The sequence below is a fragment of the Chlorocebus sabaeus genome, chromosome 13 (genome assembly GCF_047675955.1).
Source record: "Chlorocebus sabaeus isolate Y175 chromosome 13, mChlSab1.0.hap1, whole genome shotgun sequence".
NCBI classification, from domain to species: Eukaryota; Metazoa; Chordata; class Mammalia; order Primates; family Cercopithecidae; genus Chlorocebus; species Chlorocebus sabaeus.
Window position 1 is genome coordinate 76,397,340 of NC_132916.1, and position 18,198 is coordinate 76,415,537.

Here is an 18,198-nt window from a genome sequence, read left to right on the forward strand (position 1 = left end):
ACTTATCCCAGTATCCCCTCACTCCTCAACCATGCTGACCTCATTGCCTTGTCAGTAATTTTGCATTTGCTGTCCTCTTTCACCAGGAACACTTTCCTGACTTTTCACATGGCTGGCTCTTTTGCATCTTTCAGGTCTCAGTTTAAATGTGATCTCAAAGAAGCCTTTTTTGATTTCTGTGTCTAAACTTAAGATTGCAAAATAACCTTACCCTCTGCCTACCCATATCAGGCCATCTTCTATTAGAGAACCTTATTCAATTTCTTCAAACACTTATCATAATCAAAATTATCTTTTTCATACACCTGTTATATTTTTAATCTGTCCCTTTCAATAGAACAGAAGTCCCATGACAGCAAGTGTTTTGCCTACATTGTGCTCTGCTCTATTCCTAAACTCAGAAGATGGCCAGGCACACAGGTAATCATTAGTTATTGAATGAACTCAGATCTCCAGAGACTTGATCTGGTTTAACAGGGTTAGGGGAAAAGAGCATAAGACTTAGAAGCTTAGAGTTTTAGGCAAGTCACAAATGATATATGATCCTTAATTTTCTCATTTTTGGGATAGGAATCACAATGTCTCATATAGGGCTGTTGAGAGAAAAAAGTAAATAATGTATGTAAAAGTGCTTTATAAATAGAAGCCTATTCCTATGCAAATCAGTGAGCCAGGGCAAACTGGCATCTGTTTATTTCTTTATCTATAAAATTAAATGGTTAGATTAACAACTCTAATTGGTCTTCTAGTTATAAATTTTTAATTCTCTCATTTGATTAAAAAAACCTTTAAAACTCTCTGTATCGGTCCATTTTCACACTGTTACAAAGATACTACCTGAGGCTGGGCATGGCGGCTCATGTCTGTAATCCCAGCATTTTGGGGAGCCGAGGCAGGCAAATCACCTCGAGGTCAGGAGTTCGAGACTAGCCTGGCCAATGTGGTGAAACCCTGTCTCTACCAAAAATACAAAAATTATCTAGGCATGGTGGTATATGTCTTTAATCCCAGCTACTCAGGAGGCTGAGGCAGGAGAATTGCTTGAACCCAGGAGGCAAAGTTTGCAGTGAACCAATATCTTGCCACTGCACTCCAGCCTGGATGACAAAGCGAGATTCCGTCTCAGACCAAAAAAAAAAAAAAAAAACTACCTGAGACTAGGTAATTTATAAACAAAAGAGGTTTAATTGACTCACAATTCTACATGGCTGGAGAGGCCTCAGGAAACTTAGAATCATTATGGAAGGCAAAGGTGAAGCAAGGCATGCCTTATATGGCAGCAGGAGAGAGCAAGTGAAGAAGGAAGTGCCAATTTTAAGCCATCAGATCTTATGAAAACTCACTATCATGAGAACAGCATGTGGGAAACTGCTGCATGAGCCAATCAACTTACACCAGGTCTCTCCCTCAACACATGGGGATTACAGGTCAAGATGAGATTTGGGTGGGGACACAGAGCCAAACCATATCATCCCACCCCTGGCCCTTCCCGAATCTCATGTCCTTTTCATATTTTAAAACCAATCATATCTTCTCAACAGTCCTTCAAAGTCTTAACTCATTCCAGCATTAACTCAAAAGTCCAAGTCCAAAGTCTTATCTGAGACAAGGCAAGTTCCTTCCACCTCTGAGTCTTTAAAATCGAAACAAGTTAGTTACTTCCAAGATACAATGGGGTACGGGCATTGGGTAAATGCTCCCATTCCAAATGAAAGAAACTGGACAAAACAAAGGGGCCACAGGCTCCATGCAAGTCCAAACCCAGACAGGGCATTCATTAAATCTTAAAGTTCCGAAATAATCTCCTTTGACTCCATATCTCACATCCAAGGCACACTGATGCAAGAGGTGGATTCCCATGGTCTTGGGCAGCTCTGGCCCTGTTGCTTTGCAGGGTACCTCCTCCTTCCGGCTGCTTTCACAGACTGGCACTGAGTACCTGCAGCTTTTCCAGGTGCACAGTGCAAGCTGTCTGTTGATCTACCATTCTAGGGTCTGGAGGATGGTGGCCCTCTAGCTCCACTAGGCACTGCCCCAGTGGGAACTCTGTGTGGGTGCATTCTGCTGCCCCTGCAGCAGACATATGCCTGGATACCCAGGCATTTCCATACATCCTCTGAAATCTAGGCAGAGGTTCCCAAACCTCAATTCTTGACCCTGTGCGCATGCAGGTTCAACACCACATGTGAGCTGCCACAGCTTGGAGCACTTGCATCCACTGAAGCAATGGCCTGAGCTGTATATTGGCCCCTTTTAATCACAGCTGGGTAGTAGGGCACCAAGTTCCAAGACTGCATAAAGCAGAAAGGCCCTGGGCTCAGCCCAGGAAACCATTTATTCCTCCTAGGCCTCTGGGCCTGTGATGAGACAGGCTGCTATGAAGACCTCTGACATGCCCTGGAGACATTTCCCCATTGTCTTGGTGACTAACATTTTGGCTCCTCATTACTCATGCAAATTTCTGCAGCTGTCTTGAATTTCTCCCCAGAAAATGGGTTTTACTTTTAAATCATTAGGCTGAAATGTTTCAAACTTTTATGCTCTGCTTCCCTGTTATACATAAGTTCCAATTCCAAGTTATCTCTTTGTGAATCCATAAAACTGAACGCTTTTAAGATCACCCAGGTCACCTCTCAAAGGCTTTGCTGCTTAGAAATTTCTTCTGCCAGATACCCTAAATCATCTCTCTCAAGTTCAAAGTTCCACAGATCTCTAGCACAGGGGCAAAATGTCACCAGTCTCTGCTGAAGCGCAGCAAGAGTCATCTTTGCTCCGGTTCCCAAGAAGTTCCTCATCTCCATCTGAGATCACTTCAGCCTGGACTTCATTGTCCATATCACTCTCAGCATTTTGGTCAAAACCATTCAACAAGTCTCTAGGAAGTTCCAAACTTTCCCACATCTTCCTGTCTTCTTCTGAGCCCTCAATACTGTGTTAATGTCTGCCTTTTACCCAGTTCCAAAATCACTTCCACATTTTGGGTATCCTTATACAATGCCCCACTACCGTGGTACCAATTTACTATATTAGTTAGTTCTCACACTGAGACTGGAAAATTTATAAAGGGAAGAGGTTTAATTGACCCACAGTTTTGCATGCTTGTGAAGGCCTCAAAAAGCTTCAAATTATGGCAGGAGGCAAAGGGGAAGCAAGGCACCTTCTTTGCTAGATGTCAGGAAGGAGAATGAATGCAGAGGAAACTACCAAACACTTATGAAACCATCAGATTTCATGATAACTCACTACCAAAAGAGCAGCATGGGGGAAACCGCCCCCATCATCCAATTACCTTCACCTGGTCTCTACCGTGACACATGGGGATTATGGGGACTACAATTTAAGATGAGATTTTGGGTGGGGACACTGCCAAACCATATCACCTCTTTTGTTTATAAATTACCCAGTTTCAGGTAGTATCTTTACAGCAGTGTGAGAATGGACTAATACAACGTCCCAGCCTCTGGTAAGCATCATTCTACTATCTGTCTCCATGAGTTCAATTGTTTTAAAATTTAGCCCCCATAAATTAGTAAAAACATGTGAAATTTGTCTTTCTGTCCTCAGCTTATTTCACTTAACGTAATGTCCTCCAGTTCCATCTGTTTCGTTACATGTGACACGATCTCATTCTTTTTTATGACTGACTAGCCCTCCGTTGTATATATATACCACATTTACTTTATCCATTCATCTATTAATGAACATTTAGGTTGCTCCCAAATCTTGGTTATTGTGAATAGTACTGCAATAAATATGGAAGTGCAGATATCTCTTTGATATACTGATTTCCGTTTTTTTAGTTATTTATTTGGCAGTGGAATTGCTGGATCATATGGTAGCTCTTTTTTAGTGTTTTTTTTTAGGAACTTTCATACTGTTCTCCATAGTGGCTTCAATAATTTACATTCCCAGCAACAGGGTATGAGGGTTCCCTTTTCTCTACATTCTTGCAGCATTTGTTATGGCCTGTTTTAGGATAACAGCCATTTTAACTGGGATGTGATGATATCTTATTGTAGTTTTTATTTGTATTTATCTGATTATCAGTGATGTTGAGCATATTTTCATATACCTATTAGCTATTTGTATGTCTTCTTTTGAGAAATGTCTATTCAGACATTTAGCCCATGCTTTTATCAGATTATTAGATATTTTTTTCCTAGAGAATTGTTTGAGCTCTTTATATATTCTGGTTATTAATCCCTTGTCAGATGGGTGGTTTGCAAACATTTTCTCCCATTCTGTCTCTTCACTTTGTTGTTTGTTTCCTTTGCTGTGCAGAAACTTTTTAACTTGATGAGATCCTATTGGTTCATTTTTGCTTTGGCTGCCTGTGCTTTTTGTGGGAGAAAAGCACAACAACTAAAACAAAAAGAAAAACTAAAGAGTTTCCTCAATGTTTTATTTTAGTAGTGTCATAGTATGTGGACACATATTTAAGTCTTCAATCCATTTTTATTTTTATATACAGCAAGAATCAGGGGTATAGTTTCACTCTTCTACCTATGGATATCCAGTTTTCCCAGCACCATTTATTGAAGGGACTGTTCCCTCCATACATATATATATATATATGTTCCTGGCACCTTTGTTGAAAATGAGGTTAGTGTAGATGTATCATTTGTTTCTGAATTCTCTATTCTGTTCCATTGCTCTATGTGTCTGCTTTCATGCCAGTACCTTGCTATTTTGATGACTATATCTCTATAGTATAATTTGAAGTCAGGTAATATGATGCCTACAGTTTTGTTCTTTCTGCTTAGGATAGCTTGTCTATTCTGGATCTTTTGTGGTTCCATACAAATTTTAGGACTGTATTTCTCTATTTTTGTGAAGAATATAATAGGGATTTTGATAGGGGTTGCATTGAATAGAGATTACTTTGGGGTAGTATGGACATTTTAACATATTCATCCTTCAAATCCATGAACATGGAATATCTTTCCATTTTTGGTGTCCTCATCAATTTCTTTCATCAGTGTTTTATAGTTTGTAGAGCTCTTTCACTTCTTTGGTTCATTCTTAGGTATTTACTGTTATTTGTTACAATTGTAAATGGGATTACTTTCTTGATTTCTTTTTCAAATTGCTTACCTTGGCATGTACAAATGCTACTAATTTTTGTACATTGATCTTGTATTCTGCAACTTTACTGAATTTATCAGTTACAATAGTGTTTTGGTGGAGTTTTTAGGATTTTCCAAATACAAGATAATATCATCTGCAACCAAGGATAATTTGACTTCTTCCTTGCCAATTTGGATACTTTTTATTTCTTTCACTTGTCTGATTGCCCTAGCTAGGAGTTCTAGTACTATGTTGAATAACAGTGGTGAAAGTGGGTATTCTTGTTTTTTACCAAATCTTACAGACCCCATTCAGTTTGATACTAGCTGTGGGCCTCTCATATATGGCTTTTATTATGTTGAGTTATGTTCCTTCTATCTTCAGTTTTTTTTTATCATGAAGGGCTGTTGAATTTTATCAAATAGTTTTTCAGCATCAATTAAAATGATCATATGATTTTTATCCTTCATTATGATGATATGTTATATCATGTTGATTGATTTACATATTTTGAATATCCTTGCATACCAGAGGTAAATCTCACTTTGTCTTGGTAAATAATTTGTCTAACATATTGTTGAATTGGGTTTCCTAGTATTTCATTGAGAATTTTTATATCAATATTCATCAGACATATTGGCCTGTAGCTTATTTATTTATTTTGGATGTGTCTTTGTCTGGTTATGGCATAAAGGTAATACTAGCCTCGTAGAATGAGTTTGGAAGTATTGCCTCCTCCTCTATTTTTCAGAATACCTTAAATAGGATTGGTACTAGTACTTCTTTAAATGCTTGGTAAAATTCAGCAGTGAAGCCATTGGGTCCAGGGCTTTTCTTTGAAGGGAGTCTTTTTATTACGGCTTTGATCTTGTTGCTTGTTATTGGTATGTTCATGGTTCAATCTTTGTAGACTGTGTGTATCTAGGAATTTATGTATGCCTTCTAGGTTTTCCAATTTATTAGCATATACTTGCTCATAGTAGACTCTAATGACCCTTTGAACTTCTGCATCATCCATTGTAATGTCTCCTTTTTTTCATCTCTAGTTTTATTTATTTGGGTCTCCTCTCTTTTTTTCTTTGTTACTCTGGCTAAAGATTTGTCCATTTTAGTGTATCTTTTCAAAAAACGACTTTCTGTTTTGTTGATCTTTTGTATTTTTTTTGTTTCAATTTCATTCATTTCTGATCTGATCTCTATTATTTCTTTATTTCTACTAACTTTAGGTTTTGTTTTCTCTTGCTTTTCCACTTCTTTAAGATGTATCATTAGGTTGTTTATTTGAAGGTTTTCTTCTTTTTTGATTTAGGCACTTATAGCTATAAACTACCCTCTTCATACTGCTTTTACTGAATCCCATAGGTTTTGGTATGTTGTGTTTCCATTATAATTTGTTTCATGAAATTTTTCAATTTTCTTCTTAATCTCTTTATTGACTCAGTAGTCATTCAGGAGCATATTGTTTAATTTCCATGTGTTTGTATAGTCTCCAAAATTCCTCTTGTTATTAATTCTAGTTTTATTCCATTGTGGTCAGAGAAGATGCCTGATATTATTTCAATTTTTTTGTGTCTTAATATATGATCTATCCTTGAGAATGATCCATGTGCTCAGAAGAATGTATATTCTGTAGCTTTTGTATGACATGTTCTGTAAATATCCATTAGATCCATTTGCTCTCTGGTGCAGATTAAGTCCACTGTTTCTTTGTTGACGTTCTGTCTGTGTGATCTGTCCAATGCTAAAAGTGGGACGTTGAAGTTCCCAGCTATTATTGTACTAAGGCCCATCTGTCTCTTTACCTCCAATAATATTTTGCTTTATTTATGTGGGTGCTCCACTGTTGGATGGATCTTTGTTTACAATTGTTAAATCTGCTTGCTTAAAAAAAAGCCCTTTCTCAAGAAAAAAATATATCAATAGAACCAGACTACAATGGGATCCACATGTTAAAACTATCCGACAAGGAATTTAAAATACTATTATTGATATTGTAAAGGCTTTGGAAAAAAACAGAAGGTATGCATGAACCAATAGGGAATTTCAACTAAATATCAGTAATTATGTGAATAAAAATGAACTAAACACTGCACTCAAAAGGCAGAGATCAGGAGAATGGATTTAAAAAATAAATATAGGCCAGACATGGTGGTCCATGCCTGTAATCCTAGCAATTTGGGAGGATGAGGTGGACAGATCACTTGAGGCCAGGAGTTCGAGACTAACCTGAACCATAGTGAAACCCTGTCTCTACTAAAAAATACAAAAAAATTAGCCGGGCATGGTGTCATGTGCCTAAATCAAAAAAGAAGAAAAACTTCAAATAAACAACCTAATGATACATCTTAAAGAACTGGAAAAGCAAGAGAAAACAAAACCTAAAGTTAGTAGAAATAAAGAAATAATAGAGATCAGATCAGAAATGAATGAAATTGAAACAAAAAAATACAAAAGATCAACAAAATGGGGGGGAAAAGTCATGACTCGGGATGGAGAAATTTACTTTATAAACCATAAGAACAAGACCACATCTTGGCTAGACCCAAGGCTTGACCCTCGTTTTGCTAGGAACCAGAGAATTAGAGTGCTCCAGTGAAACAGCCACCACCCCTGGTTCCCCAGAGCCCACAGGGAGGTGTCATGGTGGCAGCAACTCCAACCAGCAGCAACAGATGCAGCAACTGCAGATGGAGGAGAGGCTGCGGCTGAAACAGCAGGAACTGCTTTGGCAGAAGTTAGCACTGCGTAGCCAGTTACCAACACTGGAGCAGGACGGTGGGACTCAAAATCCAGTGTCTTCACCAGAGATGTCTCAGGATGAGAACAATGATGACCAATAGCTCACATCCTTTCCTTAACAGTGGCACTTATCACTCTCGAGATGAGTGTACAGACAGTGGACTAAGCATGGGCAGCTAGTGTCCCTCGCACCACAGATGACATCCTGAACAGCGTTCATGAGATGGATACAGGTGATACTATCAACCAAAGCACCTTGCCCTCACAGCAGGACCGTTTCCCCGACTACCTGAAGCCATTCCTGGGACAAAAGTGGACCAAGAAACACTGGAAGGAGATGGAGTGAACATAGAAGGAGAGGAGATGATGCCAAGTCTGCAGGAAGCTTTGAGTTCTGACGTCCTTAATGACGTGGTTTTGTTGGAACCTAGGCAAATGACCATATTAGTGAATCTGTTCATAGTTGTAGCTTGGGACAGTTATTGTAGTTGTTTTGGTAAAATCTTCATTTCCAATTTTTTACCACCTTATTTAAATCTTGATTATCTGCTCTCTATTTTATATACATACACACACACAAACATAACATTTATAAGAATGTGGTAGCAGAATGTATCCTTTTTTTAGGTTTCCCTGCTTTCCAGTTAATTTTTAAAATGGTAGCACTTTGTATGCATTTAGAATACATGACGAGTAGTTTATATTTCACTGGTAGTTTAAATCTGGTTGGGGAAATCCACAGACGTTTGAAGTAGTTCAGTGTTCTAGAAAGAGCTTTTACTATGGATAGTACCTAGGGAAGTGCTCCACGCCCTCTGGGCATATGATAGGTATTATCTGATGAATTGGAAAGGAGCAAACCAGAAATAGCTTTATTTTCTCCCTTGGACTAATTTTTATGTCTTGGTTGGAAATCACTGAGTAGGTTCATAATGTCCATGACAGAAATAAGCTTTATAGTGGTTTACCTTTATTTAGCTTTGGAAGTTTGCCTTTGCCTTAGTTTTGGAAGTAAATTCTAGTTTGTAGTTCTCATTTGTAATGAACGCATTAAAGACTAGATTAAAATATTGCCTTCAAGATTTTTCTTACTTATAAGACTTGCTCCTACTTCTGTGGTGAAAACTGACCCTGGATAGAATACTATAAGGTCATGAGTTAGCTGGAAAAGTGATCAGATTAATAAATGTATATTGACAGTTGAATTTAGCAAAGAAATACAGATAATCATAATTATACCTTTATTTTTATAGGAAGAGATTATGTAACTAGAGTATGTGTCTACAGGGATGATAATGGTTTCCAAAGAGGTTTTTTTGTTGTTTTTTTTTTTGAGATGGAGTCTTCCTCTGTCATCAGGCTGGAGTGCAGTGGCGCGATCTCGGCTCACTGCAACCTCTGCCCCCTGAGTTCAAGCTGTTCTTGTGCCTCAGCCTCCCGAGCAGCTGGGATTACAGGTACATGCTACCACATCCAGCTGATTTTTGTATTTTTAATAGAGACGGGGCTTCACTGTGTTAGCCAGGATGGTCTGGATCTCCTGAGCTCCTGATCCACCCGCCTCGGCCTCCCAAAGTGCTGGAATTACAGGCATGAGCCACCACATCCAGCCCCAAAGAATATTTTTTAAAGGAACAAAATGAGCATGAATTAATTCTTCAGTATAAGCTATGAAGTAAAAGTTGGTTGTGAATTAAAATTGCACTGGCTAGCACCTCTATGTTTTAACGGTCTTCCAATATATCTAGAATAAGCCCTTATTTTCAAGGGTTTATAACAGACATAAAATCTCTTCTCCTGGCAAAAGCTGCTATGAAAAGCCTCAGCTTGGGAAGATAGATTTTTTACCCCCAGTTACAAAATCTAAGTATTTTGGCCCTTCATTTTGGGGGAGTGCAAAAGTTGGAAGTAAGAAGTTGTATTTTAAATACTTTCAGTGCTCAAAAAAATGCAATCACTATGTTGTATATAATAGTTCATAGGCCAATCACTCATAATAATTGACTCTAAGGCTTTCACTAAGAAAACAGCAGAAAGATTAAATCTTGAATTAAGTCTGGGAGGAAATGGCCACTGTGCAGATGGAGTTTTAGAGTAATAATGAAATTCTACCCAGAATGCAAAACTGGGTATATGAATTATATAGTGTGTGGTTGGGAATTTTTTTTAATGTGCAGAAGATCAAAGCTTCTTGGAAGGAGTGCCTGTAATTTGCCAGTAGCCACAAATTAAGATTATATCTTATGTATCAGCAGAGTAACTTTAGCTTAAGGGGAGGGTGGGAAGGTTTGGGGGGTGGTGAAGATTTAGGGGGACCATGATAGGGAACCTTATAAACTTCTTTCTCTTTAATAAAGACTTGTCTTACATCTTGCTGCCATTAAAGGCAGCTGTTCCTAGAATTTCAATCACTAAGTACACCCACAAAACAAGAATATGGAGATCTTCATTTCCCCTCGACTTTAATTTGCCCAGTTGTACCTCAGTGTTGTAGCAGTACTGTGATACCTGGCACAGTGCTTTGATATTATGATACTCTCTGTACTGACCTGAAGGAGACCTGAGAGTCCTTTCTCTTTTTGAGTTTGAGTCACTGCCTTGATGTGGTGTCTGGTTTTATGTCCTTGTTCCTGATGTAAAAGTGATTAACTGCTTCTTGGTTGTATTGGGTAGCATTGGGATAAGATTTTAAGTGGGTATTCTTGAATTGTTTTTATAATAAACCAATTTTATAATCTTTACATGTATCAGTATTTTACATTTGTGTTCTTTTCACTCAGGGCTTCTTAGATCTACTTATGGTTGATGGAGCACATTGATTTGGAGTTTCAGATCTTCTAAAGCAGTATTTGTTGTAATAACTATTTTCTAAATATAATGCCTTTAAAGGAAAAATGAACATAGGGAAGTGACTTTGCTATAAATAATGTAGCTGTTTTAAGTATTCATATTAAATAGATGCCTTCTGTATGGAACATGGCAGAAAGACTGAAAAATAACAGTAATTAATTGTGTAATTCGGAATTCATACCAATCAGTGTTGAAACTCAAACATTACAAAAATGGGTGGCAAGATTCAGTGCTTAACAATTTTATAGCGTTGGTGTATGTGAGAAATGAGTGGTCAGGTGAATTTTATCCTTGCAAGCATGTTTTTATAAGAATTGCAGTTGTGCCTATCGTAACAACTGTTTTCTGTATCTTGAAAAACTATTCTCCACATTTTAAATGTTTTATATTAGAGAATTATTTAATGCACATTTGTCAGATAGGTAGATAGACAGATAGATAGATAGATAGTACCAATGTTACCTTTTAATTTTTTGTTTTAGATGTAAAAGCATGCTCATATGTTAGGTACTCACATAAATTGTTACATTATTTTTTCTTATGTAATACCTTTTTCTTTGTTTATGTGGTTCAAATATATTCTTTCCTTAAACTCTTTTTTTTAAAAAAAAGAAGTGATTGCTAATGGGTTCAAGGGTTCCTTTTGGGCTGATGAAAATGTTTCAAAATTAGATAGTGGTGATGATTTAAGAATATGTAAATATAACTAAAAATCACTGAAAAGAATACAATTTATATAATGTGAAATATTTACCAAAAAAATCAAGGAAAATTATGGAACCACAAAAGACCCCAAATAATCAAAGCAACCTTGAACAAAAAGAACAAATCTGGAGGACTCATACTATCTGACTTCAAAATATACTACAGAGTTATAGTAACAAAAACAGCATAGTACTGGCATAAAAACAGACATATAGACTAATGGAGCAGAATAGAGAACCCAGAAATAAATTCACACATTTACAGTTAATTTATCTTTGTCAAAGTTGTCACATACACACAATAGGGAAAGGATAGTCTCTTCAATAAATGGTTTTGTAAAAACTAAATATCCATATGCAGAAGAATAAAATTAAACCATTATCTTACATCATGTACAAAAATAAACCCAAAATGGGTTAAATGCTTAAACATAAGCCTGAAACTATAAAACTGACAGAAGAAAACACAAGAAAAATGCTTCTTGACATTTGTCTAAACAAATGTCAGTATCTAAAGGACAATAACTTTTGGATATGGCACCAAAAGCACGGGCAACAAAAGCAAAAGTAGACAAATAAAACTGTATCAAACTAAAATCTTCTGCAAAGGAAACAATCAATGAAATGAAAAGGCAATCTACATAAAGGAGAAAATATCTGCAAACCATGTATAAGTGGCTAATACCCCAAATTAAACACAACTGAGTAGCAAAAAACCAAAAACTTGATGTAAAAATTGGCAAAGGACCTGAATAGACATTTCTCAAAAGAAAACATACCAATAGCCAAGTTATATAAAAATATTCAACATTACTAATCATCAGGGAAATACACATGAAAATCACAATGAAATATCACCTCATACATGTTAGACTGGCTATTACTAGAAGGACAAAGGCAACAAGTGTTAGAGAAGATGTAGAGAAAGGAGAACTCTCATACACTGTTCGTGGGAGTGTAAATTGGTATAGCCGTTATAGAAAACAGTATGGAAGTTCCTCAAAAAATTAAAACTAGAACTACTGTATGGTCCAGCAATTCCACTTCCACTTCTGGGTGTACATCCAAAGAAAATGAAATCACCATCTCAAAGAGATATCTGTACTACCATGTTCATTGCAGCATAATTCACAATAGCCAAAATATGGTACCAACCTAAGTATATATCAATAAATGGATGCGTAAAAAAAGGGAACATATATAGAAAGATACATAGATAAGCACACATATATAGGTGTGTCTATATGATGGAATATTATTCAGCCTTAAAAGGAAATCCTACCATTTGTGACAACATAGATGAACCTGGAGGACATTATGCTAAATAAGCCAGGCACAGAATAAAAATACTGCATGATGTCACTTATATGTAGATTCTAAAAAGCTGAAGCAGAGAGTAGGGTTATTGCCAGGGACTGAGGTGGGGAAAATGGGGTGATGTAGGTCAAAGGGTACAAAGCTTTAGTTATACCGGATGAACATGTTCTGGAGATTTGATATACAGCATGATGGCTATAGTTAATAATATTGTATTAGGTACTTGAAATCTGCTAAGAGAATAGACCTTAAATGTTCTCACTACATGCTCATAACTATGTGACAGGATGGATATGTTAATTAACTTAATTATGATAATCATTTTGCAATGTCTACATGTATATCAAAACATCACATTGTATACTTTAAGTTTATAGAATTTTTATTTGTCAATTATACCTCAGTATGGCTGAAAAAATATATACTAGAAATAAAACACAGTAACACAGATGCAGACTACCTTCAATGGGCTCATTAGGAGACTCAATACAGCTGAGGAAAACAATCAATGAACTTGAATATAGTAAATAAAAACTGAAAAATAAACGAAAAGAATAAAAATTTATTTCAAAACTGCAGAGAAAATAAAGAATTGTTTAGACTAACAGAAACTGAACGTCATTTTCTGTAGAATTGCACTACATGAAATGTTAAAGTTATGCAGAAGAAATATGTTATCTGACATAAACTTGTGCCTACACAAAAATTAAAGAGCACTTGAAAGCACGGTGGCTCACGCCTGTAATCCCAGCACTTTGGGAGGCCGAGGTGGGTGGATCACCTGAGGTAAGGAGTTTAAGACCAGCCTGGCCAACATGGCAAAACCCCATCTCTACTAAAAATACAAAAATTAGCCAGGTGTGGTGGCTTATGCCTGTAGTCCCAGCTACTCGGGAGGCTGAGACTGGAGAATTACTTGAACCCAGGAGGTGGAAGTTGCAGTGAGCTGAGATCATGCCATTGCACTCCAGCCTAGGGATCAGAGCAAGACTCCATCTCAAAAAAAAAAAAAAAGGTAAATATAAAATTTTTTAAACTTATTCTTAATTGCTCTAAGAGATAATTGTGTGCTCTGTTGCTGGGTAAAATGGAGTATGCCTGCTCCACTTTGTCTTTCCAGCTAAATGCAAATGTAAGAGATGGACAGAATGCAAGGAATGTTTGACAATGCAGGTGTGTTCAGTATGGAAATCATAAAGTTGGAACAACTATATGAGAACTCTGAAAAGTTAGTAAGAGCAGTGAGATCATGGAAGAAGCATAGAATTTAAACTGCTATCAATCTGGCACCATTTCTCCCTGATCTGAATACAAAAATGTAGCATGAAACTTGGAACTGGGCACTTAGATAAAGAAAGAAATCTAGGAGTGGCCCCTTAATACTAGCACACAGAGTAGAAAAAAGAAACTCACAATGCCCAGAGAATGCAGATACCAATTAGTTTTTATTCTGCCATGTGATCTCTTATATTACAGCCTCGAAGCAATCCTGTGGGGACAATGGCAGAAGCCACCACAGAAGATGGTTTGAACCAAATCTCTAAGACAGGAAATTTTCCCCTCCAATCAGAGAACTCCAGTGCCTTTTTTCCCCTCTGTCTCAGTCCTTGCACCACTTGACCCCAGATGTGGATGCAATTGCAAAATTTTGTGAGCATGTAGGTTAAATAAAGCCCCAGCTTTCTGACTGTAGGACCAAATAGAGGAGCCCTAGGGAATAAAAAAGCTTCTCCAGACATGGAGAAGCTCAGCAAAGCAATCCTAGAAATTTGCTTATAAACACCTGGGCTCACCCCTAAGTTGTACATACATGAATCTGATCATAATCAGTATACACAACACTTTAAAAGTGGAGTTAACCTGGGGTCCCAGAGAGAACAATGATTGGTGTACACATGGAATACATGGAAATAATCTCAAAGTCTAGCTAGCATTGGAATTGCAAGTCATAGAAGGTGGGTTAGAATTTGCAGCCTGAACTCAGACCTGGTCAATTGCCTCCTAAAACAAAAATATCCACATATTCATAATATTTTTAAAAGGCCCCCAGATCTCATAATATTCAAAATGCCTAAAATACAAACCAAAATTACATGGCATCTAAAGATCTGCGAAAATATCAAAAGGAAAATCAACATATACGAATATTAAGGTAACAAAGATTTAGAATTATCTAATATAGACTTGAAAGCAGCAAGATGTGGTAGCTTACACCTGTAATCCCAGGACTTTGTGAGGCCAAGGCAGGAGGACCACTTGAGCCCAGGAGTTTGAGGCCTGGGCAGCATGACAAGACCCCATCTCTACAAAAAAATTAAGAATTAGCTGAGCGTGGTGATGCACATCTGTGATCCCAGCTGCTCAGGAGGCTGAGGTGGGAGGATCACTTGAGCCCAGAAGTTCAAGGCTGCAGTGTCCTATGATTGCACCACTGTACTACAGCCTGGACAACAGAGCGAGACCCATCTCTTTAAAAGAAGAAAGAGCTTGAAAGCAATTATTTATTATTATTATTGTTATTATTATTATAGATACTCCAACAAACAATCATGAACACAATTAAAATCTATAGAAAGCTAAAAACAACTCAACAAAAAATATGCTATAAAGAATTACAAAATGACAATAAAATTTAAATTTTAAAATGACAAAAAATGCAGCAGCAGAAAACTCATTGAATAGAATGAATAGAAGAACACAAACAAAAAGAAAACTGGAATGCAGATATTAATATCAGACAAAACAACTTTCAGAGCAAAGATCAACAAGGATTGAGAGAGACATTTCAGAATCGTAAAAAGTTCAATGCCACAAGAAGACATTATAATCCCAAATGGGCATACACTTAATAACACAGATTCACAATACAAAAAGAAAACTGACAAAACTTGAAGGAGCAATAGACAAATCTACAATTATCATTACATATTTAGACACTGTTATCTCAGTAACAAATAGAACGAATGGAAAAATCAGCAATAATACAGAAAAACTGAACACCATCATCAAAAACTTGGACAATATTGACACTCGTAGAACACTTCACTCCGTAACAGCAAAATGCACATTCTTCTCAAGAGCACAAGGAACATTCGCCAAGGTAGACCCCATCCTTGATTTTAAAATGAACCTTAACAAATTTAAAAGAACAGAACTCACACAGAGTGTGCTCTCAGATCCTAATATAACTAGACTAGAAACCAATAACAGCAAGACAACAGAAAATTCCAAACCTTTGGAAATGAAACAGCACACTTCTAAATTATCCATGATCCTATCGGGGGAACTACCCCTGATAATTCAATGTAGGTTCTTTTCTATTTCCCTAAGTGTTGGCTGGTCTGAGAAATAAAAGGAAAGAGTACAAAAGGGAGAAATTTTAAAGCTGGGTGTCCAGAGGAGACATCACATGTCGGCAGGTTCCTTGATACCCCCTGAGCTGCAAAATCAGCAAGTTTTTATTAGCAATTTTCAAGGGAGGGGGAGTGTACAAATGGGTGTGGGTCACAGAGATCACATGCTTCAAGGGCAACAAAAGATCACAAGGCAGAAGGTCAGGGCGAGAGCACAATGTCAGGGTGAAACTAGAATCACTAATGAACTTCCATGTCCCGCTGTGCACGCATTGTCATTGATAAACATCTTAACAGGGTTCAAGAGCAGAGAATCGGTCTGACTAGAATTCACCAGGCTGGAATTTCCTATTCCCAGCAAGCCTGGGGGCGCTGCAGGAGGCCAGGGCGTGTTTCATCCCTTATCTGCAACTGCATAAGGCAGACATCCCCAGAGCGATCATTTTAGAGGACTCCCCTGGGAGTGCATTCTTTTCCCAGGGCTGTTAATTATTAATATTCCTTTCTGGGGAAAGAATTCAGTGATATTTCTCCTACCCATTTTCAGTAATAAGAAAAATGTGACTCTGTTCCACCCGGCTCCCAGGCAGCCAAACTTTAAGGTTATCTCCCTTGTTCCCTGAAAATTGCTGTTATCCTGTTCTTAAAGTGCCCAGATTTCATATTGCTCAAACACACATGCTTTGTGAACAATTTGAGCAGTTAACACAATCATCACAGGGTCCTGAGGTGACATACATCCTCTACATACGAAGATGACAGGATTAAGAGATTAAAGTAAAGACAGGCATAGGAAATTACAAGAGTATTGATTGGGGAAGTGATAAATGTCCATGAAATCTTCACAATTTATGTTCAGAGACTGCAGTAAAGACAGGCTTAAGAAATTATAAACGTATTAATTTGGAGAACTAACAAATGTCATGAAATCTTCACAATTTATGTTCTTCTGTTGCAGCAGGACGGGCCGCAGACGAAACCTCTCAGACACCAAGTTGTAGAAGGAAGGGCTTTATTCAGCTGGGAGCACCAGCAAGCTACCGTCTCAAAATCCGAGCTCCCTGAGTGCACAATTTCTGTCCCTTTTAAGGGCTCACAACACTAAAGATTTCATATGAAAGGGTCATGATTGATTGAGCAATCTAGGGGATACGTGACAGGGTTTCATGCACTAATAGAGAGAAACAGAACAGGGCAGGGAGTTTCACAATGTTCTTTTATACAAATGTCTGGAATCTATGAATAACATTAGTTTCTAAGTTATGAGTTGATTTCTAACTACTGGGTTTAGGCCAGGAAGGCCCAGGCCTGGTTTTGGGCCTGGCGCCGGGCTGCCTGTCTTTGGTTTTACTTCCTTGTTTTTTCCTTAAAACAGATACTGAGTATAAGACAATATAAAACAATGTGACAGGGTCTTTTTCTTTCCTCACTGTCACAGCTTCAGCAGCTCCCTCCATTTGGGGTCCCTGACTTCCTACAACAATCCCAAGAGGAAACTTCTAGGAAAATTAGCAAATATTTTTAACTGAACATAAATGAAAATACATCATAACACAATTTGTGGGATGTCATTAAGGTAGTATCTAGAGGAACACTTTGCCATGTACTTAATGTGGTCAGCATCATTCTGATTATAAAGTGAGACAATGACATTCAAAGAAAGGAAAACTATAGACTAATACCTCTTGTGAAGACAGATGGAGAGTGAGAGAAAACAAGCCAGTATCCCCATAGTTCCCTGAAGGGACAGGACCACACTGAAGAAGAGGGGATTTCTCTGAGCAGTCTGCTGTTGCCACTTATAGAAGCAAAAGAAGTGAACCAGATCTCCATGATTTCATATACATTATCTCCCTTTATCTCAATCAGAAGAATTTCCAAGGGGACCACAGAAGATTGACACTAAACCCAAAAACCAGAGAAGACGGATGGATACCGAGTAGACTATGTTTAAGAACTGCAGGCATATTTAGTGTAGAAATCACCAACTTGAGGGACAATGAATGAACTGACTATACATTTGATCACTACAGGCCAAAGAGTTCATCAATTTCTGCACAGCTTTAATTGAGGACAGTTCCAAAGACTTTGGATTTATGCCACGACAGTTAATACTTACACACCACTTACTTGTGTCAAGCCCGTGTCAGCACTTCAAATATACATTT

At 37.6% G+C, this 18,198-nt stretch overlaps 1 pseudogene; it reads left to right on the forward strand.

Moving 5' to 3' along the window:
- The first annotated feature begins 7,273 nt into the window (after positions 1 to 7,273).
- On the forward strand, positions 7,274 to 17,095 carry LOC103240192 (uncharacterized; annotated as a pseudogene).
- Positions 17,096 to 18,198: the final 1,103 nt, after the last annotated feature.